At 37.5% G+C, this 27,417-nt stretch overlaps 1 protein-coding gene across 7 annotated transcripts in view; it reads left to right on the top strand.

Annotated features, from left to right (window-relative positions):
• The window catches only part of TFPI (tissue factor pathway inhibitor), a 105,157-nt gene that overhangs the window by 15,197 nt on the left and 62,543 nt on the right, over positions 1 to 27,417 (top strand). For 3 of the 7 annotated variants that reach the window (XM_015432467.3, XM_065525746.1, XM_074009567.1), the window contains one exon: positions 9,669 to 9,790. The exons of the other annotated variants lie outside the window; for them this stretch is intronic. The gene's annotated coding sequence lies outside the window, so the exon portion shown is untranslated. The remainder of the gene's footprint in view (positions 1 to 9,668; positions 9,791 to 27,417) is intronic. 7 annotated transcript variants of the gene reach the window in all.

Genomic DNA, 27,417 nt, shown 5'->3' with positions numbered 1-27,417 from the left:
CAATCACTTAATGTTTACTGAAATCCAAATGAACAACTGATAAAATTTGAAAGAACATACACATACACGCACACACACACACACACACACACTCCATTTAGGCAAAGGTACAAATAAACACTTTCATATGCTCATAAGTGTATGTTGATATTATATCTCTGAATGACAATTTTTAATACATATTAATATTATTAAAATGTTTAAATATTAGACCCAATAATTCTTCTCCTGTGAATTTACCATAAATAAGTAACTTTCAAAGTTTTGAAACATTAAACCACAAAAACACTTTTGCATGAATACTTGTAATTGCAAAAATAGATATTGCCCAAAAATATGAGAATGGTAACATAAATTTTTAAATATCCCCCCAAAAATTATGCAGCCATTAAATGAGGTTATGCAAGTCAGTTTGGAAAGTTATTAATTTTTTTTATTATACTTTAAGTTCTGGGGTACATGTGCAGAACGTGCAGGTTTGTCACATAGGTATACAAGTGCCATAGTGGTTTGCTGCACCCATCAATCCATCATCTACATTAGGTATTTCTCCTAATGCTATCCCTCCCTTAGTCCCACAAACCCCCAACAGGCCAGGGTGTGTGATGTTCCCCTCCTTGTGTCCATGTGTTCTCATTGTTCAACTCCCACTTATGAGAGAGAATATGTGGTGTTTGGTTTTCTGTTCCTGTGTTAGTTTGTTGAGAATGATGGTTTCCAGCTTCATCCATTTCCCTGCAAAGGACATGAACACATCCTTTTTTATGGCTGCAGAGTATTCCATGGTTTTTATGTGCCACATTTTCTTTATCCAATCTATCATTGTCAAGCATTTGAGTTGGTTCCAAGTCTTTGCAATTGTGAATAGTGCTGCAATAAACATACTTGTGCATATGTCTTTATAGTAGAATGATTTATAATCCTTTGGGTATATACCCAGTAATGGGATTGCTGAGTCAAATGGTATTTTTGGTTATAGATACTTGAGGAATCACCACACTGTCTTCCACAATGGTTGAACTAGTTTACAGTCCCACCAACAGTGCAAAAGCACTCCTATTACTCCACATCCTCTCCAGCATCTGTTGTTTCTTGACTTTTTAATGATTGCTATTCTAATGGGTGTGAGATGGTATCTCATTGTGGATTTGATTTGCATTTCTCTAATGACCAGTGATGATGAGCTTCTCTTCATGTGTTTGTTGGTTGCATAAATGTGTCTTCTTTTGAGAAGTGTTTGTTCATATCTTTCATCCACTTTCTGATGGTTTTTTTTTTTTTTTCTTGTAAATTTGTTTAAGTTCTTTGTAGATTCTGGATATTAGCCCTTTGTCAGATGGATAGATTGCAAAACTTTTCTCCCTTTCTGTAGGTTGCCTGTTCACTCTGATGATAGTTTCTTTTGCTGTGCAGAAGCTCTTTGGTTTAATTAGATCCCATTTGTCAATTTTGGCTTTTGTTGCCATTGCTTTTGGTGCTTTAGTGATGAAGTCTTCGGCCATGAGTATGTCCTGAATGGTATTGCCTAGGTTTTCTTCTAGGGTTCTATGTTTTTAGGACTTACATTTAATTTAATGCATCTTGAGTTAATTTTTATATAAGGTATAAGGAAGAGGTCCAGTTTCTGTTTTCTGCATATGGCTAGCCAGTTTTCCCAACACCATTTATTAAATAGGGAATCCTTTCCCCATTGCTGGCTTTTGTCAGGTGTGTCAAACATAAGATGGATGTAGATGTGTGGCATTATCTCTGAGGCCTCTGTTGTGTTCCATTGGTCTTTATATCTGCTTTGGTACCAGTACCATGCTGTTTTGGTTACTGTAGCCTTGTAGTATAGTTAGAAGTCAGGTAGCGTGATGCCTCCAGCTTTGTTCTTTTTGCTTAGGATTGTCTTGGCTATACGGGCTGTTTTTTGGCTCCATATGAAATTTAAAGTAGTTTGATCTTCTAATTCTGTGAAGAAAGTAAATGGTAGCTTGATGGGAATAGCATTGAATCTATAAATTACTTTGGGCAGTGTGACCATTTTCATGATACTGATTCTTCCTATCCATGAGCATGAAATGATTTTCCATTTCTTTGTGTCCTCTCTTATTTCTTTGAGCAGTGGTTTGTAGATCTCTTTGAAGAGGTCCTTCACATCCCTTGTGAGTTGTATTCCTAGATATTTTATTCTCTTTGTAGCAACTGTGAATGGGAGTTCACTCATGATTTGGCTATTTGTCTGTTATTGGTGTATAAGAATGCTTGTGATTTTTTCACCTTGATTTTGCATCCTGAGACTTTGCTGAAGTTGCTTTTCAGCTTAAGGAGATTTTGTGCTGATTCAATGGTGTTTTCTAAATATACAATCATGTCATCTGCAAACAGAGAAAATTTGACTTCCTGTCTCCCTATTCGAATACACTTTATTTCTTTCACTTGCCTGATTGCCCTGGCCAGAACTTCCAACACTATGTTGAATAGGAGTGGTGAGAGAGCATCCTTGTCTTGTGCCAGTTTTCAAAGAGAATGTGTCTAGGTTTTGCCCATTCAGTATGTTATTGGCTGTGGTTTTGTCATAAATATCTCTTATTATTTTGAGATACACTCCATCAATACCAAGTTTATTGAGAGTATTTAGCATAAAGCCATGTTGAATTTTATTGAAGGTCTTTTCTGCATCTATTGAGATAATCATGCGGTTTTTGTCATTGGTTCTGTTTATGTGATGGATTAAGTTTATTGATTTGTGTATGTTGAACCAGTCTTGCATCCCAGGGATGAAACCGACTTGATCATGGGGGATAAGCTTTTTGATGTGCTGCTAGATTCTGTTTGCCAGTATTTTGTTGAGGATTTTTGCATCAATGTCCATCAGGGATATTGGCCTGAATTTTTCTTTTTGTGTGTGTGTTTCTGCCAGGTTTTGGTATCAGGATGATGCTGGCCTCATAAAATGAGTTAGGGAGGAGTCCCTCTTTTTCTATTGTTTGGAATAGTTTCAGAAGGAATAGTACCAGCTACTCTTTCTACCTCTGGAGAATTCGGCTATGAACTTCTTTGGTCCTGGGCTTTTTATGGTTGTATATGGTACTATACTGCCTCAATTTCAGAACTTGTTATTGGTCTATTCAGGCATTCGTCTTCTTCCTGGTTTAGGCTTGGGAGGTTGTACGTGTCCAGGAATTTATTCATTTCTTCTAGATTTTCTAGTTGATTTGCATAGAGATTTTTATAGTATTCTCTGATGGTAGTTTGTATTTCTGTGGGATCAGTCGTGATATCCCCTTTATCATTTTGTATTGTGTCTATTTGGTTCTTCTCTCTTTTCTTCTTCGTTAGTCTGGCTAGCGGTCTATCTACTTTGTTAATCTTTTCAAAAAACCAGCTCCTGAATTCAGTGATTTTTTTGAAGAGATTTTCCTGTCTCTGTCACCTTCATTTCTGCTCTGATCTTAGTTATTTCTTGTCTTCTGCCAGCTTTTGAATTTGTTTGCTCTGGATTCTCTAGTTCTTTTAATTGCAATGTTTGGTTGTCGACTTTAGATCATTCCCACTTTCTCTTATGGGCATATAGTGCTATAAATTTCCCTCTAAACACTGTGTTAGCTGTGTACCAGAAATTTTGGTATGTTGTGTCTTTGTTCTCATTGGTTTCAAATAACTTATTTATTTCTGTCTTAATTTTGTTATTTACTCAGTAGTCCTTCAGGAGCTGGTTGGTCAGTTTCCATATAGTTGTATGGTTTTGAGTGAGTTTCTTAATCCTGAGTTCTAATTTGATTGCACTATGGTCTAAGAGACTGTTATGATTTCCATTCTTTTGCATTTGCTGAGGAGTGTTTTACTTCCAATTATGTGGTGAATTTTAGAGTGAGTGTGATGTGGTGCTGAGAAGAACGTATATTCTGTTGATTTGGGGTTGAGAGTTCTGTAAATGTCTATTAGGTCTGTTTGTTGCAGAGCTGAGTTCAGGTACTGGATATCCTTGTTAACCTTCTGTCTCATTGATCTGTCTAATATTGACAGTGGGGTGTTAAAGTCTCCCACTATTATTGTGTGGGAGTCTAAATTTCTTTGTGGGTCTCTAAGAACTTGCTTTATGAATCTGGGTGCTCCTGTATCAGGTGCATATATATTTAGGATAGTTTAGCTCTTCTTGTTGCATTGATCCCTTTACCATTATGTAATGCCTGTCTTTGGCTCTTTTGGTCTTTGTTGGTATAAAGTCTGTTTTATCAGAGACTAGCATTGCAACCCCTGATTTTTTTTTTTTTTTTTCTTTCCATTTGCTTGGTCAATATTCCTCTCTCCCTTTATTTTCAGCCAATGTGTGTTTTTGCACATGACATGGGTCTCTTGAATATAGCACACCAGAGGGTTTTGACTCTTTATCCAATTGGCCGGTCTGTGTATTTTAACTGGGGCATTTAACCCACTTACATTTACAGTTAATATTGCTATGTGTGAATTTGATCCTGTCATTATGATGTTAGCTGGTTATTTTGCCTATTAATTGATGCAGTCTCTTCATAGTGTCAATGGTCTTTACAATTTGGTATGTTTTTGCAGTGGCGGGTACTGGTTGTTTCTTTCCATATTTAGTGCCTCTTTCAGGAGCTCTTGTAAGGCAGGCCTGGTGGTGACAAAATCTCTCAGCATTTGCTTGTCTGTAAAATATTTTATTTATCCTTCACTTATGAAGCTTAGTTTTGCTTGATCTGAAATTCTGGCTTGAAAATTCTTTTCTTTAAGAATGTGGAATATTGGCCCCCACTCTCTTCTGGCTTGTAGGGTTTCTGCAGAGAGATCCACCGTTAATCTGATGGGCTTCCCTTTATGGGAAACCCAACCTTTCTCTCTGGATGCTCTTAACATTTTTTCCTTCATTTCAACCTTGTTGCATCTGATGATTATGTGTCTTTGGGTTGCTCTTCTAGAGGAGTATCTTTGTGGTGTTCTCTGTATTTCCTGATTTTGAATGTTGGCCTGTCTTGCTAGGTTGGGGAAGTTTTCCTGGATAAGATCTGAAGAGTGGTTTCCAACTTCTTTCCATTCTCCCAGTCACTTTCAGGTACACCAATCAAATGTGGGTTTGGTCTTTTCATATAGTCTCATATTTCTTGGAGTCTTTGTTCATTCCTTTTAGTTCTTTTTTCTCTAATCTTGTCTTCAAGCTTTATTTACTTAAGTTGATTTTCAATCTCTGATATCCTTTCTTCTGCTCAATACTTTCACCTATGATACTTTTGTATGCTTCACAAAGTTCTCATGCTGTGTTTTTCAGCTCCATCAGGTCATTTATGTTCTTCTCTAAACTGGTTATTCTAGTTAGCAATTTCTATAACCTTTTTTTAAGGTTCTTAGCTCCCTTGCATTGGGTTAGAACATGCTCCCTTAGTTTGGAGGAGTTTGTTACTACCCACCTTCTGAAGCCTACTTCTGTCAATTCATCAAACTCATTCTTCATCCAGTTTTGTTCCCTTGCTGGCAAGGAGTTGTGATACTTTGGAGGAGAAGAGGTGTTATGGTTTTTGGAATTTCCAGCCTTTTTGCACTGAGTTTTCCTCATCTTTGTGGATTTATGTACCTTTGGTCTTTGATGTTGGTGACCTTCATTTGGGGTTTCTGGGGTTTCTGTGTGGATGTCCTGTTTGTTGATGTTCATGCTATTCCTTTCTGTTAGTTTTCCTTTTTACAGTCAGGCCCCTCTGCTGCAGGTCTGCTGGAGTTTGCTTGCCGTCCACTCCAGACCCTGTTTTCCTGGGTATCACCAGTGGAGGTTGTAGAACAGCTAAGATTGCTGCCTGTTCCTTCGTCTGGAAGCTTCATCCCAGAGGGGCACCCACCATATGCCAGCTGGAGCTTTCCTGTATGAGGTGTCTGCTGACCTTTGCTGGGAGGTGTCTCCCAGTCAGGAGGCACGGGCGTCAGGGACCCACTTGAAGAGGCAGTCTGTCCCTTAGCAGAGCTCGAACACTGCTGGGAGATCTTCTGCTCTCTTCCCAGCCAGCAGGCACGAATGTTTAAGTCTGCTGAAGCTGCGCCCACATCCACCCCTTCCCCAGGTGCTCTGTCCCAGGGAAATGGAATTTTGATCTATAAGCCCCTAACTGGGGCTGCTGTTTTTCTTTCAGAGATGCCCTGCCCAGAGAGGAAGAATCTAGAGATGCAGTCTGGCTACAGTGGGTTTGCAGAGCTGTGTTGGGCTCCACCCTGTTAGAACTTCCCTGAGGCTTTGTTTGCACTGTAAAGGGAAAACCAGCTACTCAAGCCTGTAATGGTGGATGCCCTTCCCCCAACCATGCTGGAGAATCCCAGGTGGACTTCAGACTGCTGTGCTGGCAGCGAGAATTTCAAGTCAGTGGATCTTAGCTTACTGGGCTTCATGGGGCTGCTATCCACTCAGCTAGACCACTTGGTTCCCTGGCTTAAGACCCCTTTCCAGGGGATGAGGGTTCTGTCCCACTGGCATTCCAGAGTCCCGCAACAGAAAAGAAAACTCCCGCAGCTAGCCAGGTGACTGCCCAAATGGCTGCCCAGTTTTGTTCTTGAAACCCAGAGCCCCAGTGGCATAGGCACGCGGGGGAATCTCCTGGTCTGCTGGTTGCAAAGACCGTGGAGAAAGTGTTGCATCTGGGCCAGAATGCACTGTTCTTCATGGCATAGTCCCTCATGGCTTCTCTTGGCTAGCGGAGGGAGTTCCCTGACCCCTCGTGCTTCCCAGGTGAGGCAGCACCCCACCCTGCTTCAGCTCACCCTCTGTGGGTTACACCCACTGTCTAACCAGTCCCAGTGAGGTGAGCTGGGTACCTCAGTTGGAAATGCAGAAATCACCTGCCTTCTGCATTGATCTCACTGGAAGCTGCAGACCAGAGCAGTTTCTATTCAGCCATCTTGCCTACAACTCAAAAGTTATCAATATTATCTCATTCAATGACAAAGGAGCTTACCAAACAATATATGTGCAATGATCATTCACATATGTTCATATAAATATGATCACATGTATACACACACTTATACATATTAACATGCATAAGAAATCATATACAACCAAAGGTTGTTTCTGAATAGGTAGATTGATGCTTATTCTGTATTTTCTTTATTCTGCTTTGTTTTATGATTTGGAAAAATACACATATATTACTCTTCCAATTTAAAAAGACAGTTTTAATATTTTAAATACTAAAAGAATAGAACAGTTAAATATGTAGCTAAAAATAAATAGAATACTCCAATTTTGAAAATCATAAAAGCAATTGGAAAGAAATCTTCATTCTCTCAATCCTTTCTACCTTTGGAAGAAAGTATTTAAGTGTATTATAAATGGTCATAGCAAAATTTTATTTGACTATAATGAACACAATTTTAATAATATCAAGTAGAATGTTGTCTTAGACATGTCAATGTATCACTTAGATGAAAAATAAACTATTTTTGTAAATGGCATCAAACATAAATAAAATAGTCAATTTCTAGGTGATTGCATTGGTAAACCTTTTTTAATTTTTCCCATTGCAGAGACGAGGAAAAATAAAATTTTTGGTTGACATAGAACTTGTAAGCTTATCATGGTCATATAAATCATACCAAAAGAGGAATATGCTATAGATGTTTTTAAATAGAAAAATTGATACTATGAAAATTTATTTACAGTGAAATGGTTGCAAAATACACAGAAAAATTTCTGTGAATATTTTTGATATTGACACTTTTGTAATAACTGTAAAAAGAAACTATTACATCAATAAGGTGCTGATAAAATACATCACATTTTAATGATTCATTGTGAGACTGAGTTCATTCAGACACAATAAACATCTTATGTAATAAGGCCTTGAAAGCATAATTTGGAATTCTTTGGTAGAATATAGAGTATTTTAGAGACTCTACAGTCATGAGCTAAGCCAGAAACTAAAATATAAACAGCTAAGTTTACTGTAGCAGCCCCTCTAGTATTGGCCCTCTGTAGAACTCTATACCACACACCTTTCTACAGACAGCAGTTAGCCCAAATCTGTAAAAGTATTGACTCCTTGGCAAGTCAGTTGTGGCTGGATGCTGCTGTGACTCCATTTACTGTCCATTTATTAGGAGTTTTGAGAATACATTTTTTGAGTACAGAATATAGACAGGTTTTGTGAGAAACAAAGGTGGAAGAAAGGAAAAATGATTAGCTAAGTAGTAATTGTCTTTTCTAATGAAGGATTAGTTTATACTTGAGGCCCATTACCCATTATATTCACTTTTATTCATATCATTTAAAATAATTTTAGCTTATGTATTTGTTTTAAATTTCTCCACTGACCTTTTATTTTCTGTAAAAAAAAAAAAACAAAATAAAACAATTTTTACTGAATTTTTAATTCATAAAAGATTTATTCCACAAATATCCATTGAGTTCCAGCAGGCACCAGAAAGAACAAACATGATTCCCATATTTAAAGAGCTTACATTTGAGAGAAAAGACAGAGTAAGCAAATAAATATGTAATGTGTAACACAGGAAGAGGTACAGTGGTTTAAAAAGCATAGGAAGGAAGGGAACATAACCGTCAACCTATTTTATGCTCTGAAAGACACGATTTGAGTAGAGATTTTGTAGAGAAGAAATATTTCCATTCCATTCATGTGATTAAGTCAGGGGACGATGCCAAAAGTGAAGAGATAATATTGACAATATGGGTAAGATTTATCAGGTTTTCTCTCTGCTGCCATTGGGAATGTCTTTCCACCTTTTTTCATATTCGTAATAATAACTGATTATTTTCCTAAAATCTTGTGGTAAATATTACATATTTAGATTGGGTCCCTTCGAATGTTTAGTAATGAATTTTATTATGCACAATTCTGAGAAAGATCTCCGATTTCAAAATAAGCCTTCTGGGTACTTTCATTGTTAGTCTGCACAACTAACTGAATCAGAAAACAAATATATTACTCAATTTCAGGTTACAAGAATTGACCTCCAGGGCAATGCCTTCTGCTGTCTTACATGTGATTTGCAATTACAGTTAGGAAATAAGGGTAGAGAAGGAATTCGATGGTGAGAATCTGTTTTCTTTGCCAAGTCTTTCCTTCTTATTGTGAGCAAAAAATACACTTTCTCACTGGAGAATACTTCTAGAAAACAGTCACTTTCCCAGACCAGTTCTTTGCTCTTAAGGAACAACCATAAATGAATAAACAAACACCATAATTTGGGCAAATTATCATAAAATGTACAACATAAGAAGTTGGCGATTGCTATATTTTCAATAGAAATGTGATTGGTATGACCAGTCCTGCCTAAAGGTTAATAATGCCACAAGAAACAGAGAATGAAAGTCTGTAGCTATACGGAAAGGAAAGAATTGAATTGCACATTAGAAAGTACACTCTAGGGCTGATGTGTCTTCAGCTCCAGCCTACTGATAGAAAGGCAGTGACCCCCGCTTCCGAGACAAATTTGCAACCAAGTTAGAGACACTTCCTTGAAACACTAGGAATGTTCCTGCTCTGAATTGTGTTTCCCCAAAATGTTGGAGACCTAACCCCCAATGTGACTTTATTTGAAGGTAAGGCTTTAGGGGGTAATTAGCATAAATGAGACAGTAAGTGTTCAATCCTAATCCAATAGGATTGATGGCCTTAAAGAAGGCCTTAGAGAAGAGATATCTCTTTCTTTCTCTCCTGTGCACACAGGACAGGAAAGGCCATGTGAGGACATAGTGAGAAAGCAGCCACCATTGGCAAGCCACGAGAGAGCCCTCACCAGGAACCGTTGGGCCAGCACCTTGATCTTGGATTTCCCAGCCTTCAGAACTGTGAGATACAAATTTCTGTTGTTTAAGCCACGCAGTCTGTAATATTTTGTTATAGCAGCCCTAATAGACTAAGATAGCTCCTGAGAGCCCCACTTACCTGGTGAAATCCATTCTAAGACTTGTTGGCTGTTTGGAAGTGATAGCAAATAAAAGCCACCTTGATGCAGCATTCTTGCTAAACTTCAAATCTGGACTAGTTCATCCTTATGCATTGAAGCTTTTTTTATTCGTGTTTGTTTTTACCAGTTAACTATCAACATAAACTTCATTTATAATATTGTATGTTCAGAGTTCCAAAACACTGGTCCTACCAACATAGTTTGGAATATGACTCCATTATAAGATGGTGACTGCCTGTATCAAATCTTTACTGCCTTTTTCAAATTCTTACCATTTTTATTAAAATGAGTCACACTACTCAATCGATGCATCAGTGTTTAAATATGATTTTTACTTTTTTTTTTTTTTTTTTTTTTTACCAACACTATCTTAAAATATCTGATAGCATAGAGCAGTGATTAAAGGCATTTGCTTCAAGGTCAGATATACTTACACTGCCATTTCCAAGCTGTTTTTTTGGACAATTTATTTTGTTATTTTGAACCATTGTTTCTTATCTTCATAAAATGAGCATAAGATAACATTCTCTTAAGGTGAGTATGAGATACAAATGAGAAAAGCAAAATAATAATAAAGATTCGACAGTAGAAACTGCTATTTGCATTGTGATTGTTATAATTAGAAGGACAAACTGTAATTTAACCTCCCTATAGTAATAAAATGGCATCTACAGAGCAAATCTAAACAGACTTAATCTACATATAACAATTAATCCCAGATAATTGAACTGACTATAATGACATGTTTGAAAGGAGGCTGAAATAAAACAGGGTTTGCTCTTTTCAACTCTTTAGCCAGGATTTTTTTTTAAAACTGATATTAAATGCTTTGTATTTCCTTTCAAATTTGAAGGGAAAGTAAATATAATACTTAACAGATCTTCAAGTATCTCTTTAGACATTCCCTTGTTTAGGCTTGTACTAATCCATTCATTCAGGGTTTGACTGTTGGGTGAACTTCTGTGCCCTGTTCCCAGCTGTGAGAGGCAATTCTCCAGGTTTCTAAGCTTTGTGACCTATGCCCTTCTCTAATGAGGTTAATCAGGGTTTGGGCTGAAACCCAGATTCCTACATATATGTGGATAGAGTGATGTAGAAGTATTTTATGATAATAAATATAAATGAAATTTAGAATTTAATTTAGAAATAGAAAACATTTAGGCAACTCACTGAATCAAAAATTGTAATAATGATCAAGGTAAAAATATATATTGGTTAATGAGTTCTATTTGTAGAATTAACAAATCAGAGAAACCAGTTTTTATCCTGTAGTTTGCTTTGTGATAGTTCCAAACATCTTCTTCAAGTTGAATTAAGATAATATTTTTAAAAATAAATATAGACAAATGTAAGTAATTAATATATTTATTTATTATATTTTCCTGGGTTGGGGTTTGGCCTCCATTTCATATATTTTGTTTATTTTCAGGATGCTCTGGGGTAATGTAGCCCAGGTTCTAGTTCTGCCTTTGTCACTTACTAGCCATCTAGTCATATCATGCTGAAAAATATATTATGTAGCTCTAAGATAAATTCAATGTACCTGCACAGCACTATTCAACATACTTGCACAGTATTATTGTCAATATGTAGTCTAACAGATAAGAAACCACTGTGAAAATAGTAAATCTTTATAAAACATGATGTTTTATAATGATACATCTTTGCTCTTCTAATATTATTGCTTTAAATAATATTCACCATGTAGCCAAATTTACAAAATTTTATCTTTTTAATTTTATGTCATATATAAAGAAATTTAATGCCAAAATAATCTTTACAGTGATGACTCGATATCCCAAAAATGTGGGACCCAGCAGGGACGTTAATAAAGAGATAAAGCAGGCTCCGTGCTGACTTGTTAGAATTTGGTATGTGACAAACGTACAGTTACACAGCCTTAGACCTCCCCTGGGAAATTCCCAAATATTTGCATTCCCACAATGTATTTATTCAGGAAATACTGTTCTCCTGAGAAAAATCTGGCTCTCAAACCTCTCCCTGAGATTATGCAAGTTCTCCATTGGGGAAATACAGTTGGAAATCTAGTAATGTTTAGTAACAAAAATCCATTTGCAGATCCTAGTTATTGTCAATATTTTGTTGATTTACAATTGAGAATACTCCTAACAAAAAGTAAACTTCAAGAAAAGGAACTAGAAAACTATCAGAATTCCTGTAGAGTTTGTTGTCCCCCTTCTCCTCCACCATAGTTTTATTCTAATGTTTTCTTTCTTTATTCATTTTCTTCGGTATCAGTGTGCTGTAAACTCACCCAAAATGAAAAACAACCAAAATAAAATAAAACAAAATGAAAGCACATCAGTTAAAGATAAAAAAAAAAAAAAAAAAAAAAAAAAAAAAAAAACAACGACAAAAAACAGATGCCAAGTTTTAGTGGACAGAAGGGTAGGCCCCCTGGAGATCAGCCAAATTGAGTGGATGGAAGTAATCAACAACAAGAGGGCAACAACATTAGCCACTGCTGAGCAGAAAATTAGAAAGATTCTTCAATTTCTTTTTTTTCTTTTCTGGTTGTCAGGCTTTGTCTCTCCTGTCTTCCACTGGTACACCATAAATCAGCAGTTAAAATGAAATTTCCTTCTTTTAGACATGGCAAAGTACTCATTGAACTTAGAGATGAATAGTAAAACTTTAAAAAAGAAAAAAATTCAACAATATGTAATAGAGGAAAATCTGAACTAGAAACTTTAGATAAGTACCATGCTTTCAGTATACATGTTAGCACCATAATTTTTTTTTCTAGATTCACTTAAAGATGATAAAATAATGTGTATACCCCCAAACTGATGATAAAATAGATCGATAACTGCCTACCAGTTGTATCATGCCTTTCCCAAGATGATGAACTGGAAATTTAATGTTATGATATAATCCTATGACTCTCTTTAATTCTATGTGAGTTTCTTGCTCTTTTTTTTTTTTATCCCATAAATTTCATTTTTGTCAATATCTGCTGCTATTCCTTTTGAGGTTTTTTCTTCTGGTCACCAAAGCCAAACTGCCAAAATATTTTAGCTCCAATGGATCTGAATCTTTAGAACATGACTTTTACATTGAGACCTGTAACGTTTCACCTTACCACTTGGAGTCTTGCAATTCTTAGCTCCCATGCTTAACCAAATTCAAACAAAAATGTCTCTCGGTTTGACCCTAAGCTCTTTCCAAATCAGTGCTATTTTTCAATTATATTTTTAGACCTTCAAAATGTCTGACGTGACATTCTCAATGCAGAATAAGCTCTATAAATACTGTGCTTCTGTGTCTACCGTGTACCCAAGAGGCTTTCAAGGATTACTTATAAAAATTATAACAGCTAACATTATCAAGTTAGTCACCATTCTAATTCTTTTATATTTAATCCTCATAATACTATGTGGTAGGTTCTAGTAAAATACCCATTTTATAGATAAGTAAATAGAACAAATAGGAAGTAAATATGTCAAAATCATATAATTAGTAAGTTACAGAACTGGTATTTGAAGCTTTATAGTCTGTTTTAGTTGGCTAGGGCTGCCATAACAAAGGCTAAAAATGAATAGTTTGTTATTTCCTCATGGTCCTGGAGGCTATAAGTTTGAGACCAAGGTGATCAGTAAGATTGGTGTCTTCTGAGCCTTCTGTCCTTGATTTATAGATGTTCAGTCTTTCCTCTATGTGTTCTAATCTCCTGTTTTTATAAGGATACCAGTCATATTGGATTAGGACCCAACACCAGTGACATCATTTATTCTTAGTAACCTCTTTAAAGGCCTTGTTTTCAAATACAGTTGCATTCTGAGGTACTGGGAGTTAAAACTTTAACATATAAATTTGAAAGGGGACACAATTCAGCCCCTAAAACAGTCTTACTACAAACCCCCCTTCTTAACCACTGAAACGAACTTAAAAAAGAAAGGAAGAGCTAGAGAGAGAGGGAAAGAGGGAGGAAGGAGAAAAAGGAGGAAGGACGGAAGGAAGAAAGAAAGGAGCTGCTTGCCAAGCAAACCAGAATAATTACGAAGACAACTGGAGGCAGAATGCTTTCCAGATGATGCTGGAGACAAAGTAATTCTTGGGAAGGCAGCTTTGTATGGTGAAGTGTCCATGAATTCTGGAGTCACAGAGTTATGAGTGCAAATATTACTCTGTTTTATTCTATTTGGAAAGGTTATATTCCCTTTATGAATCTCAGTTTTCTTAAGATGCACATCATACTTCTTATAGTTTAGGACTATTAGGGGGATTATAGTTCATATGAAGTTCATAGAAGAGTTCATAAAAAGTGAAAGTCTCAAGGGTCTTCCTTTTTTCTTTCCTTTCCTTTCTTGGGTCCTCTCTTAGTAGATTCAATACAGAACACTTACCTCTCTTTCACATATTCTCTCATAAATATTAATATTAATATTGCAAAGAAAGAGTAAAATAGCAAATTATGCATTTCTTCTACCTAATTACCTCTTTTCTAAGTCCACCTTTCTTTAGTCACCTTCCCACAGACTCACATTTCCCTTTTGCTTGGATTTCAGCAATCACTCTTATCTGTCTTCTTTGACTTGAAAAATACCTACCACTTCAGTAAAATTTTAAAAATGTTAAATCTGTGTCATTTGTGTTCCATTTTCATTACAAATTCCTTTAAACAATTTTAATTGAAGTATTTCTTACCTTTAAAAAATGAAAGAAGTATTTCTTACCTTTAAAAAATGAAAGAAGCAATACAAGACACAATTTTAAAAATATTTATGGCATCATTTCACAATACTTATTTCTGATCTCTTTATTTTTTGGTGAAATTTGTAGAAATAAAACACCATGCATATATTCAAAGATCTATGCTGCAGCCTAATTTTAACTCACAGAGTTTATTCTAATTTATTAATTATTCATCAAGTGTTACTTGTATCAGTCATTTTTAGGGTAATAAACATAGAGTTGTGAATTCTATGTAAAGTGCCTGCGCTAAGAATAGAAAACATTCTAGTGGTGGAGACAGCACACATAAATATATAAATGCACATAAATATATAAATGGTGATGAGTGTCATTCAAAAGAGAAAGGAAGACATTACTGTTATGAATGGAAAATGGTGCAGCTACTTTGGAAAGCAGTCTGGAAATTCCTCAAATGGTTAATCATAGAATTGCCATGTGATTCGAGAATTTTACCCCTAGTTATATACCCAAAAGAAATGCAAACATATGTTCACACCAAAACTTGTATACAAATGTTCATAGCAGCATTATTTATAATAAGCAAAAAGCAGAAATGGCACAAATTTTCATTAACTTATGAATAAATAAATTTTGGTATATTTATACTATAACATATTTTCAGCAATAGAAAGAAAACAATCATATATGCTACAGCATGAATGGAGCCTGAAAACATTATGCTAAGTGAAAGAAGCCAGACATAGTAGGCCACATATTATATTATTCCATTTAACTAAAGCTTTCAGAATAGGCAATACATAGAGACAGAAGCTGAATAATTGTTTCCTACTGATGTAGAGATGGGGAACTTTAAGGGAAGAGGGTGAAGCATAAAGAGTGGAGAATTTCCTTATGGGGGAATGAAAATTTTCTAAAATTGACTGTAATAATATTTGTACAAAACTGTGAATGATTGAATTACTTAAAAAATCAAATTTATCAAAACCAAAAATTAGTGCTTATTAAAAGACACTTGTAAGAAAATAGATAAGCCAAGAACTGAGAAAATATATAAAATATATATGACAAAGAATTTATATTCATTATATATAAAGATTTCCTACAACTCAATAATGAAAAGATAAGTAATACTTAAAAAGTTTTAAAGGACAAGTAATATTTTTTAAAGGCAGGTTATAGGGATACAGAGTGACAAAGAAACTGATGGTAGTTTCTTAAATATGGTACTTGATGAACATCCTTTGGAGGACAGCATATCTGACCTGAATATCTGACCAGAGGTCCTGAATAAGAAGGAAGTTTGTCATTTCAATGTCTTGTAGGGGAGTGTTCCCAGCATAGGAAATAGCAGTTAAAAATACTAAACCAAGAATGACTTTGGTTTATTCAAGAATCAGCAGTTTGAATGGAACCGAAGGATTGATAGGCAGTGATAATGTAGCTGAGTGATTGCTGGAAAGAATTATAGGAAATTAAGTTGAAGAAGTATTTTCAAATGACGTATTGAAAAACTTCCTTTTGGGCCGGGCGCGGTGGCTCAAGCCTGTAATCCCAGCACTTTGGGAGGCCGAGGCGGGCGGATCACAAGGTCAGGAGATCGAGACCACAGTGAAACCCCGTCTCTACTAAAAATACAAAAAATTAGCCCGGCGCGGTGGCGGGCGCCTGTAGTCCCAGCTACTCAGGAGGCTGAGGCAGGAGAATGGCGGGAACCTGGGAGGCAGAGCTTGCAGTGAGCCGAGATCGCGCCACTGCACTCCAGCCTGGGCAACAGCGTGAGACTCCGTCTCAAAAAAAAAAAAAGAAAAAAAAAAGAAAAACTTCCTTTTGGTGAAATGTTCCTGCCTCATAATGATGAGGATGATAATGATACAGTTAAACATTTCCCAGCTCCTGTTTCATGTCTCCAATTGCACTTATACAGGTTCACTTTAAAAAGTTATAATATCAGGTGCTATCAGTCTAGGACTGAATTTATCCATAATAGGCACACCAGTCAATACTTATTTTAATTTATCTGGTTGTGTGACTAGCACAACAACTCATTCAGGATATCCTTGAATCCTGTCTTTCGTATCCTTTATCTACTCAATTACTCAATTTTACCAATACTTACAAAGTCTCTCATACCTTTTTTTCTCTGTAGTTCCGCTGATAGCACCCGTTCTTAATTTTAATCTAATCTTCTTCAAAACTCTGGCTGTTAATTCTACTTATAATATTTTCTTCTCAATATCTTTCCATGTATTATTGATTTCAACAAAACAGCAAGCACATTATATATTATTATATTTTTATGGTCCAGAAAATTTACTGACTTTTTCTTATCTGTAGCATTATTTCTCAAGATGTATTGAGCATAAATTCCATAAGAGTTCCAGGCTTGCCTATATTTCCATATCTCCCTTAGTGTCTAATGTGTCATCATGCACAACTAATCACTAACACATTTACATAAAGTATCCTTGCTTTAACAACATTTGATAACAAATTAAAAATTAAGGGAGATTTGTCAAGGTACTCTGAAGCTAATATATCTAAAAGAGGAGCCCAATGTAAGAATCAGTATGCCTGACTAATTATAATGCTGCAAAAATCACACTTGATTTTTAAATATTATGAAAAAATATATTTTGACTTCTATTTTCAAATATACTAAGTCTACTTCCCTCTGTAAAGTTTTCATTGAAACAGAATGTTTTTCTATGCTTGATATATTTAAATAAATTCCCAAAGCATTATTGACTGAACTGTCACAACAAATCTTGATGAATCACACATAACAAATGATATCTGAAGAAAATTTTTAAAAACACCAGGTGTAAGATTGCACCTGTGATAGGTTTAACTAATTCAGAAACCTGTTATTATAAATGTATCCAGCCACTGACTCATCAAGAGTCTTGTTTATCTGTGAACTCAATTTAGCTGGCTTCCATACCAAGAACGTTTAAATAAATCATAAATAAGGGAATATTTAATAGATAGAAGAAAGAATGCACAATTTAAAAGATATTCCTTTAAAATGATGCTACAGTTGTCTGGACAATGAAATATCCAAATAGAAAGAAAGTAAAATAGTAAAATTATTATGACTCTGTAGAAAAAAGTAAATACTTTTTTTTTTGCTTTATTATTTTTATTTTATCAATACGACAAATGCCACACTCACCACAACTCAGAGGGTAGGATATATTGTCTTCCTTAGTCACATTCTCCTACACTCTACAATTCTCCCTCAGAACCTGCTTAAAATATATGGTGACTCTCAATTTTATAAAAGCCAAAACCAGCTTTTACAGATAGTCCTAGACTTTATACTGAAAAGCACTTGGATATGTTATACAAATTGAGTTTCATGTACAACTAGAAAGTGTTAAATATATGTGGATATCGCCATTAATGAATTTCTAAATTTTTATTATTATTATTATTATTATACTTTAAGTTCTAGGGTACAGGTGCACAACGTACAGGTTTGTTATGTATGTATACCTGTGCCATGTTGGTGTGCTGCACCCATCAACTCATCAGCACCCATCAACTCGTCATTTACATCAGGTATAACTCCCAATGCCATCCTTCCCCCCTCCCCCCTCCCCATAATAGACCCTGGTGTGTGATGTTCCCCTTCCCGAGTCCAAGTGATCTCATTGTTCAATTCCCACCTATGAGTGAGAACATGCAGTGTTTGGTTTTCTGTTCTTGCGATAGTTTATTGAAAATGATGGTTTCCAGCTGCATCCATGTCCCTACAAAGGACACAAACTCATCCTTTTTTATGGCTGCATAGTATTCCATGGTGTATATGTGCCACATTTTCTTAATCCAGTCTGTCACTGAGGGACATTTGGGTTGATTCCAAGTCTTTGCTATTGTGAATAGTGCCACAATAAACATACGTGTGCATGTGTTTTATAGCAGCATGATTTATAATCCTTTGGGTATATACTCAGTAATGGGATGGCTGGGTCATATGGTATTTCTAGTTCTAGATCCTTGAGGAATCGCCATGCTGTTTTCCATAATGGTTGAACTAGTTTACAATCCCACCAACAGTGTAAAATTCATGTGTTAAACACATATGTAAGAACTCATGTGCCTCTTAAATAGACAAAGATGGTTCCTTACTTATTTATGTATTTATTTATTTCACTAAAGTTTTTAAACAACTTCATTGAGATATAATGACTATTAAAAAACTGCATAAACTCATCAAATTTTAGACAATAATATGTGCAGTTCCTTGTATAGTGATTATAACTCAGTGAAACATATGCACATTTTTTGTTATGTAAAATTTGATGAGTTTGTACATATGTAAACACCCATCAACACAATCAAAATAATAGACATATTCAACACCTTCCAAAGTTGCATTGTGTCTCTGTTTTTTTATATTTATTTATTTATTTGTTTATTTTTTGAGCAGTCTTGCTCTGTCACCTAGGCTGGAGTGCAGTGGCGTGATCTCGGGTCACTGCAACCTCCATCTCCCAGATTCACGCCGTTCTCCTGCCTCAGCCTCCTGAGTAGCTGGGACTACAGGCGCACACAACCACACCTGGGGTTTTTTTTTTTGTATTTTTAGTAGAGACGGAGTTTCACTGTGTTAGCCAGGGTGGTCTCAAACTCCTGACCTTGTGATCCGCCCGCCTCAGCCTCCCAAAGTGCTGGGATTACAGGCGTGAGTCACCACACCCGGCCTTTTTATTTTGTTTTTGTTTTCTGTTTATTTTGTGGTAAGAACACAAAATAGATCTGCCCTCTTATTGAAATACAAATACCACGTTGTTAACAATAAACAATATGTTGTACAGCAGATCTAGAATTTACTATTTTAGCATAACTAAAACTTTGTACCCATTGAACAACAAGCACTCTATTTTCCCTCTCTCCAGCCCCTAACAACCACTATTTTATTCTCTTCTTCCATGAGTTTGACTATTATAGTTACTATCTGAAAATGTAAAACTTCTAGACAAGGACATAGAGGAAAATCTTCTTGACATTTGTCTTGGCAATGATTTTTTGAATACAAGACCAAAAGTACAAGCAACAAAAGCAAAAATAGACAAGTAAGATGACATCGAATTAAAATCTCTGCATGGCAAAAGAAACAATCAACAGAATAAAAAGACAAACTGAAATGAGAGAACATATTTTCAAATCATATATCTGATAATTTCCAAGATATTTAAGGAACTCCTTTAACTTAACAGCAGAATTTTTTTTTAAAATGGGCAAAGGAGTTAAACACATTGTTCTCCAAAGAAGACATACAAATCAGATATATAAAGATGCTCAGCAGCATTATTTACCAAGGAAATGAAAATCAAATAATAATGAGATATCAGTTTATGCCTGTTAAAATGGCTATTTTTAAAAAAACTTGAAATGTAACATGTTGGTAAGGATGTGTAGAAATTGGAATGCTGGGCCGGGTGCAGTGGCTCACACCTATAATCCCAGCACTTTGGAAGGCCGAGGCGGGTGGATCATGAGGTCAGCAGTTCGAGACCAGCCTGGCCAACATGGTGAAACCCTGTCTCTACTAAAAATACAAAAATTAGCCAGGCATGTTTGCAGGTGCCTGTAATCCCAGCTACTCAGGATGCTGAGGCAGGAGAATCACTTGAACCCGGGAGATGGAGGTTGCAGTGAGCCAAGACTGTGCCATTGCACTCTAGCCTGGGTGACAGAGCAAGACTCTGTCTCAAAAAATAGAAATTGGAATGTTGGCAGATTGTTGGCAGGGATGTAAAGTGGTACAGTAGCTATGGGTAATAATATGAAGGTTTCTCAAAAATTAAAATAAAATTGTCATACAACCCAGCAATTCGACCTCTGGGTGCATATGAAAAAGAATTAAAATCAGAGTCTTGGAAAGATATCTGTATTCCCATGTCCATTGAGGTATTACAATAACCAAGATATGGAAACAATTCAAGCATTTTTTAAAAAATTGATGTATAAAGAAATGTGGCATATACATATATACAGTGAAATATTTTTCTGCCTTAAAATAGGAGATTCTGCTATTTGTGACAACATGGATGGTATACTAAGTAAAATAAGCCAGTCACAGAACATATTGATGTATTTAAAGGTAGTATACCTTTACAGATAGGGTAGAATACACACATATATTCCTTTAATCTGCCAAAAAGAGGGCCTAAAAGAAATGACATCCCAGTAACAGTAAGCATGCCTAGATTTCTAATCTGGGTTTCTAATACCAGTCTCTAATAGAAGGAACCAGGGCTTCTTGGAGAAATGGCTGTGATTCTAAGAGTGGGGCATAAAATATACAATATGAGCCTGTGGCATCTAGTAGTGACAAAAAGTAAGGCACTCAGAAAAAATTAAAAACTCATATTGATGGAGCTATCTCAAAGAAGTACAGGAGCCAACTGAATCCTCTCTCATATTTGCCAAAGCCAGGAGAGTATTCGAGCACCAATATAAGTAAAGTCATATTGCATTATAACCCAAAGTATAGAATAAATATCCATGAGTCCATACTGATATAAATAAAGGATTAAATAATTTAATACAGAGAGACAAATATCTGTTGCAAAAGTATTCCAAACAATTTATATAGATACTCTCACCTTAAGAAGAGGGACCATAATTCTCCATTCTTTTAAAGTGTTGGCTCTATGTAGTGACTTTCTTTCAAAGTACAGTATGGGTGGCTGGCAATATGGCTGAATAGGAAGCACTCCAGTCTACAGCTGCCACAGAGATCAATGCAGAAGGTGGGTGATTTCTGCATTTCCAACTGAGGTACCCGGCTCATCTCATTGGGACTGGTTAGACAGGGGGTGCAGCCCATAGAGGGCAAGCCAAAGCAGGGTGGGACATTGTTTCACCCGGGAAGCACCAGGGATTGGGAAACTCCCTCCTCTAGCCAGGGGAAGCCAAGAGGGACTCTGCCCTGAGGAACAGTGCGCTGTAGCCCAGATACGATGCATTTCCCGTGGTCTTCACAACCCACAGACCCAGAGATTTCCTCAGGTGCCTACCCCGCCAGGGCCCTGGGTTTCAAGCACAAAAAACAGGTGGTGGTTTGGGCAGACACCAAGTCAGCTGTAGGAGTGTTTTTTCATACCCCCGTGGTGCTTGGAATGCCAGTGAGACAGAACTGTTCACTCCCCTTGAAAGGGGGCTGAAGCCAGGGAGCCAAGTGGTCTAGCTCAGCGGATTCCACCCCCTACAGAGCCCAGCAAACTAACATTCATTGGCTTGAAATTCTTGCTGCCAGTATAGCAGTTTGAAGTCGACCTGGGATGCACTAGCTTGGTGCGGGGATGGGCATCTGCCATTACTGAGACCTGGTTTTCCCCTCACAGTGTAAACAAAGCCTCAGGGGAGTTCCAACTGGGCGGAGCCCACTGCAGCTCAGCAAAGCCTCTGTAAACAGACTGCCTCTCTAGATTCCTCGTCTCTGGGCAGGGAATCTCTGAAAAAAAGGCAGCAGCCCCAGTCAGGGGCTTATAGATCAAACTCCCATCTCCCTGAGACAGAACACCTGGGGGAAGGGGCAGCTGTGGGCTCAGCTTCAGCCGACTTAAACATCTCTGCTGACCAGCTCTGAAGAGAGCAGAGGATCTCCCAGCACACCACTCGAGCTCTGATAAGGGACAGACCTCCTCCTCAAGTGGGTCACTGACCCCTGTGTCTCCTGACTGGGAGACATGTCCCAGCAGGGGCCAAGGGACACCTAATACAGGACAATTCCAGCTGGCATCTGCCAGGTGCCCCTCTGGGTTAAAGCTTCCAGAGGAAGTAACAAGCAGCAATCTTTGCTATTCTGCAGCCTCTGCTGCTGATACCCAGGCAAACAGGGTCTGGAGTAGACCTCAAGCAAACTCCAGCAGACGTGCACTGCAGCAGAGGGGCCTGACTTTCAGAAGGAAAACTAACAAACAGAAAGGAATAGCATCAATATCAACAAAAAGGATGTCCAGACAGAAACCCCATCTGAAGGTCACCAATATCAGAGACCAGACGTAGGTAAATCCAAGAAGATGAGGAAAAGCCAGCGCAAAAAAGCTGAAAATTACAAGAACAAGAATACCTCTTCTCCTCCAACAGATCACACTCCTTGCCAGCAAGGGAAAAAAACTGGACAGAGAATGAGTTTGATGAATTGACAGAAGTAGACTTCAGCAGGTGGATAATAGCAAACTCCTCCAAGCTAAGGGAGCGTGTTCTAACCAAATGCAAGGAAGCAAAGAACCTTAAAAAAAAGTTGTAGAAATTGCTAACTAGAATAACCAGTTTAGAGAAGAACATAAATGACCTGATGGAGCTGAAAAACACAGCATGAGAACTTCGTGAAGCATACACAAGTATCATTAGGTGAGTGTATTGAACAGAAGAAAGGATATCAGAGATTGAAGATCAACTTAAGGAAATAAAGCACGAAGACAAAATTAGAGAAAAAAGAATGAAAAAGGAGAATGAATAAAGCCTCTAAGAAATATGAGACTGTATGAAAAGACCAAATCTATGTTTGATTGGTGTACCTGAAAGTGACTGGGAGAATGGAAAGGAGTTGGAAAGCACTCTTCAGGATATTATCCAGTAGAACTTCCCCAACCTAGCAAGACAGGCCAACATTCAAATTCAGGAAATACAGAAAATGCCACAAAGATGCTCCTTGAGAAGAGCAACCCAAAGACACATAATCATCAGGTTGAAATAAAGGAAAAAATGTTAAGGGCAGCCAGAGGGAAAGGTTGGGTTACCCACAAAGCAAAGCCCATCAGAGTAACAGCGGATTTCTGCAGAAACCGTACGGGCCAGAAGAGAGTGGGGCCAATATTCAACATTCATAAGGAAAAGAATTTTCAACCTAGAATTTCATATCCAGCCAAACTAAGCTTCATAAGGGAAAGATAAATAAACTCCTTTACAGACAAGCAAATGCTGAGAAATTTTGTCACCACCAGGCCTGCCTTAAAAGAGCTCCTCTAGGAGCACTAAACATGTAAAGGACAATCAGTACCAGCCACTGCAAGAACATAGCAAATTGTAAAAACCAACAACACTCTGAAGAAACTGCATCAACTAATAGTAAGGATACCCAGCTAGCATTATAATGACAGGCTCAGTTTCACACATAGCAGTATTAACCTTAAATGTAAATAGGCTAAATGCCCCAATTAAAAGGCACAGACTGGCAAATTGGATAGAGAGTCAAGACCCATTGGTATGCTGTATTCAGGAGACCCATGTCAAGCACAAAGTACACATAGGCTCAAAATAAAAGGATGGAAGAATATTGACCAAGCAAATGGAAACCAAAACAAAGCAGGGGTTGCATTCCCAGTCTCTGACAAAACAGACTTTAAATCAAAAAAGATCAAAAGAGTCAAAGAAAGGCATTACATAATGGTAAAGGGATCAATGAAACAAGAAGAGCTAATTATCCTAAATACATATGCACCCAATACAGGAGCACCCAGATTCATAAAGCAAGTTCTTAGAGACCTACAAAGAGATTTAGACTCCCAAACAATAATAGTAGGAGACTTAAACACCCCATTTTCAATATTAGATCAACAAGACAGAAAATTAACAAGGATATTTAGCACTTGAACTCAGCTCTGGACCAAGTGGATCTAATAGACATCTACAGAACTCTCAACCCCAAATCAACAGAATATACGTTCTTCTCAGCACCACATTACACTTATTTTTAAATTAGCCACATAATTGAATGTAAAACACTCCTCAGCAAATGCAAAAGAATGGAAATCATAACAAACAGTCTCTCAGACCACAGTGCAATCAAATTAGAACTCAGGATTAAGAAACTCAAACCGCACAACTACATGGAAACTGAACAATCTTCTCCTAAATGACTATTGGGTAAATATCAAAATTAAGGCAGAAATAAATAAGTTCTTTCAAACCAATGAGAGCAAAGACACAACATACAAGAATCTCTTGGACACAGCTAAAGCAGTGTTTAGTGGGAAATTTATATCACTAAATGCCCACAAGAGAAAGCAGGAAAGTTCTAAAATCGACACCCTGACATCACAATTAAAAGAACTAGAGAAGCAAGAGCAAACAAATTCAAAAGCTAGCAGAAGACAAGAAATAACTAATGTTAGAAACAAGTGCTTGGTGCTGTGAAGAAAATTGGCCCTCAGTAAAAGATTATTTAGTAAGGCAATTTTACTTTTGTAGTGTAGCAGGACAAGCCACAGACAAAACTCCTCATACATCGGGTTAAAGAAGGAAGGAGCTTTATTTGGCCAGGAACTTCAGCAGACTTGCATCTCAAAAGCTGAGCTCCCCAAGTGAGCAATTCCTGTCCCTTTTAAGGGCTTACAACTCTAAGAGGGTCCAAGTGAGATGGTTGTGATAAATTGAGCAAGCAGTGGGTACGTGACTGGGGGCTGCATGCACCGGTAATCAGAATGGAATGGAACAGGACAGGGATTTTCACAACACTTTTCCATACAATGTCTGGAATCTATAGATAACATGACCGGTTTGGCCAGGGGTCAACCTTTAACTACCAGGCCCAGGGCGTGGCACTGGGCTGTCTGCCCGTGGATTTCATTTCTGTCTTTTAGTTTTTACTTCTTCTTTCTTTGGAGACAGAAATTGGGCAGAAGACAATATGAGGTGTGGTCTCTTCCCTTATTCCCCCCCATTTGGAGAACCTCATTCATTAGTGGGAGTTCTCACTTTCATCCTCACGACCCATGTCTTCTTGCAAGACAGATCAATAGTGATTCATATAGTACACTTGTGCTGAAGCATTTTGGTAAACTAAGGTAGTGATGAAGCTTTTTATTACTTGTAGGAGTACAGGTAGCAAACAAGGGAGTAGTAAACAGGTTCCTATTACTATTATAATTTTTATTATAAGAATTTTAAATCCTCCTAGTGCTGGAAACCATTTTCCAAACATGACCCCAGGATTAAATCCATGCCACACTTGCACGGACACGTGCCAGTTTTGTCATTTCTTCAACTGTGTCTTCAACTACCTGCCTTGATCATTTATGAGCAAACAGCATTGGTTAGGTTAGACTTTCCACAGACTACTCCTTCAGCTGCTAGCAAGTAGTCTAGGGCTAGTCTATTTTGATAGAGCATTTCTCATCTAGGTTTTTGCTGGGCTAAAACAGTTAAAGCTCTGTCCGTTTTATTAATTATTTCTAAGCTTGTAACCATATGATTCATTTGAGCATACAAATGGGGGTTCGGTATCCCCACAAGCCATCTTGTGCCTAAGTGGCAGGCCCATAGTACTGCATGATTTTTTCAGGGGGCCACTCATCATCTTTCCAATCATCTATAGCTATGTTTCTCTCTTCTCGGAAAGCATAGACTGGGAAGCCTAGAAGTGCACCTGTTTTTATGGGCAGTAGGAAAAAGGATGGGTTATAGCACACATCAGGCTGGTCACTTCCAGGGCTATATACCTTGTATAGAATAGCATTATACAAACAACTTCCTTTGAGAGTCCTGGTACACTTATAATAACCATAAAATAATAGGACTGTAGCCACCTTTTGTCGTACCGCAGTGACTTGATGTATATACTGGGAAGAGTCCTCCATCTGGGGAAGGTCAGTTGAAGTCCTTACTGTACAAGTCCAAATTTTAAGGAAAATGAGTCCCGCGATGAGTTTCTGCATGCTTCGGCCATGCATTGACCAGTCAGCTTCCAGATGTGACTGGAGCAGGGCTTGTCATCTTCTTCAGAGTCACTTTGCAGGGGTTGGCGAAGCTGCTCCCGTCCACGTGCAGCTCCCAATCTACCGATGTTCAAGGATGGTCTCAGAGGTTGGGCCTGCTAGAATAAACTGAGTCCAACACCTCTACACAGTTATGTTTAACTGGGCTCTCTGATATCGGGAGCAAGGTGGCGGGGTTTAGGGTGTTGCAAACTTCAATGGTCATACGGGGATTTTCACAGAGCAAGCTTCGGTATCTAGTTAGTCTAGTATTCATTAGTCAATGATGTCCTTTGGTATTTATTAAAGTCACCACAGCATGGGGGCCCTTTATCTTTAGGTTTTGCCCAAGAGTTAGCTTATCTGCTTCTTGTGCTAGCAGGGCTGTTTCTGCCAAGGCCCTCAAACATGAGGGCCAACTCTTAAAAATGCCATCTAGTTGTTTATAGAGGTAGGCCACTAGCCTCAGCCAGGGCCCCATGATCTGGGTCAAAACTCTAACTGCCATTTTTTTTCCCTCTGTTTGACATATATAGTGTAAAAGGTTTTGTCTGGTCAGGTAGCCCCAGGGTTGGGGCCAACATGAGTTTTTCTTTTAACTCATGAAAAGCTCATTGCTGTTGGTTGTAATAGATGTAGTTTATCCAATCTACATTTTTATTAACTGTCACCCACCAAAATATTGACTCAAATCCTGCAGCTATTTGATTTTGGGCTTTAAATTGATGTGGTATTCCCCATAGGACTCCAATTGCATCTAAACAGATGTGAGAATCGAAAGACCCATAAGGGGCTTCTCTCGCTTTGTGATGTCTTATTTTTCCTCCCTCTGGTTGATGAAATGCCAGGGTGAAAGGGATAACCAATTGGACTAAAGCACAAATGCCACTCCAGTTATTCAGCAGAGTGCCCAGTAAAGGTCCACCACAATACCACCACACATCAGCTCAGGGATGAACAAGGGCTGACTGATTGATACGCTCTTAAAAATTCTTAAGCTCACTGCATCCCTTCAGGTCTCCAAGGAATGCTAAGTTTTCTCCCTGTTGTGAGAGACAAGAAGCGAACCTAGTATTGGGAGGTGGAAGCTGGATGGCCTTTGAGGGCTGACTTGCAGAGT

This window comes from Macaca fascicularis, chromosome 12 (assembly GCF_037993035.2).
Source record: "Macaca fascicularis isolate 582-1 chromosome 12, T2T-MFA8v1.1".
Taxonomy (NCBI): domain Eukaryota; kingdom Metazoa; phylum Chordata; class Mammalia; order Primates; family Cercopithecidae; genus Macaca; species Macaca fascicularis.
Note: the sequence above shows the minus strand (reverse complement) of the source record. Positions and strands in the feature narration are given on the sequence as shown.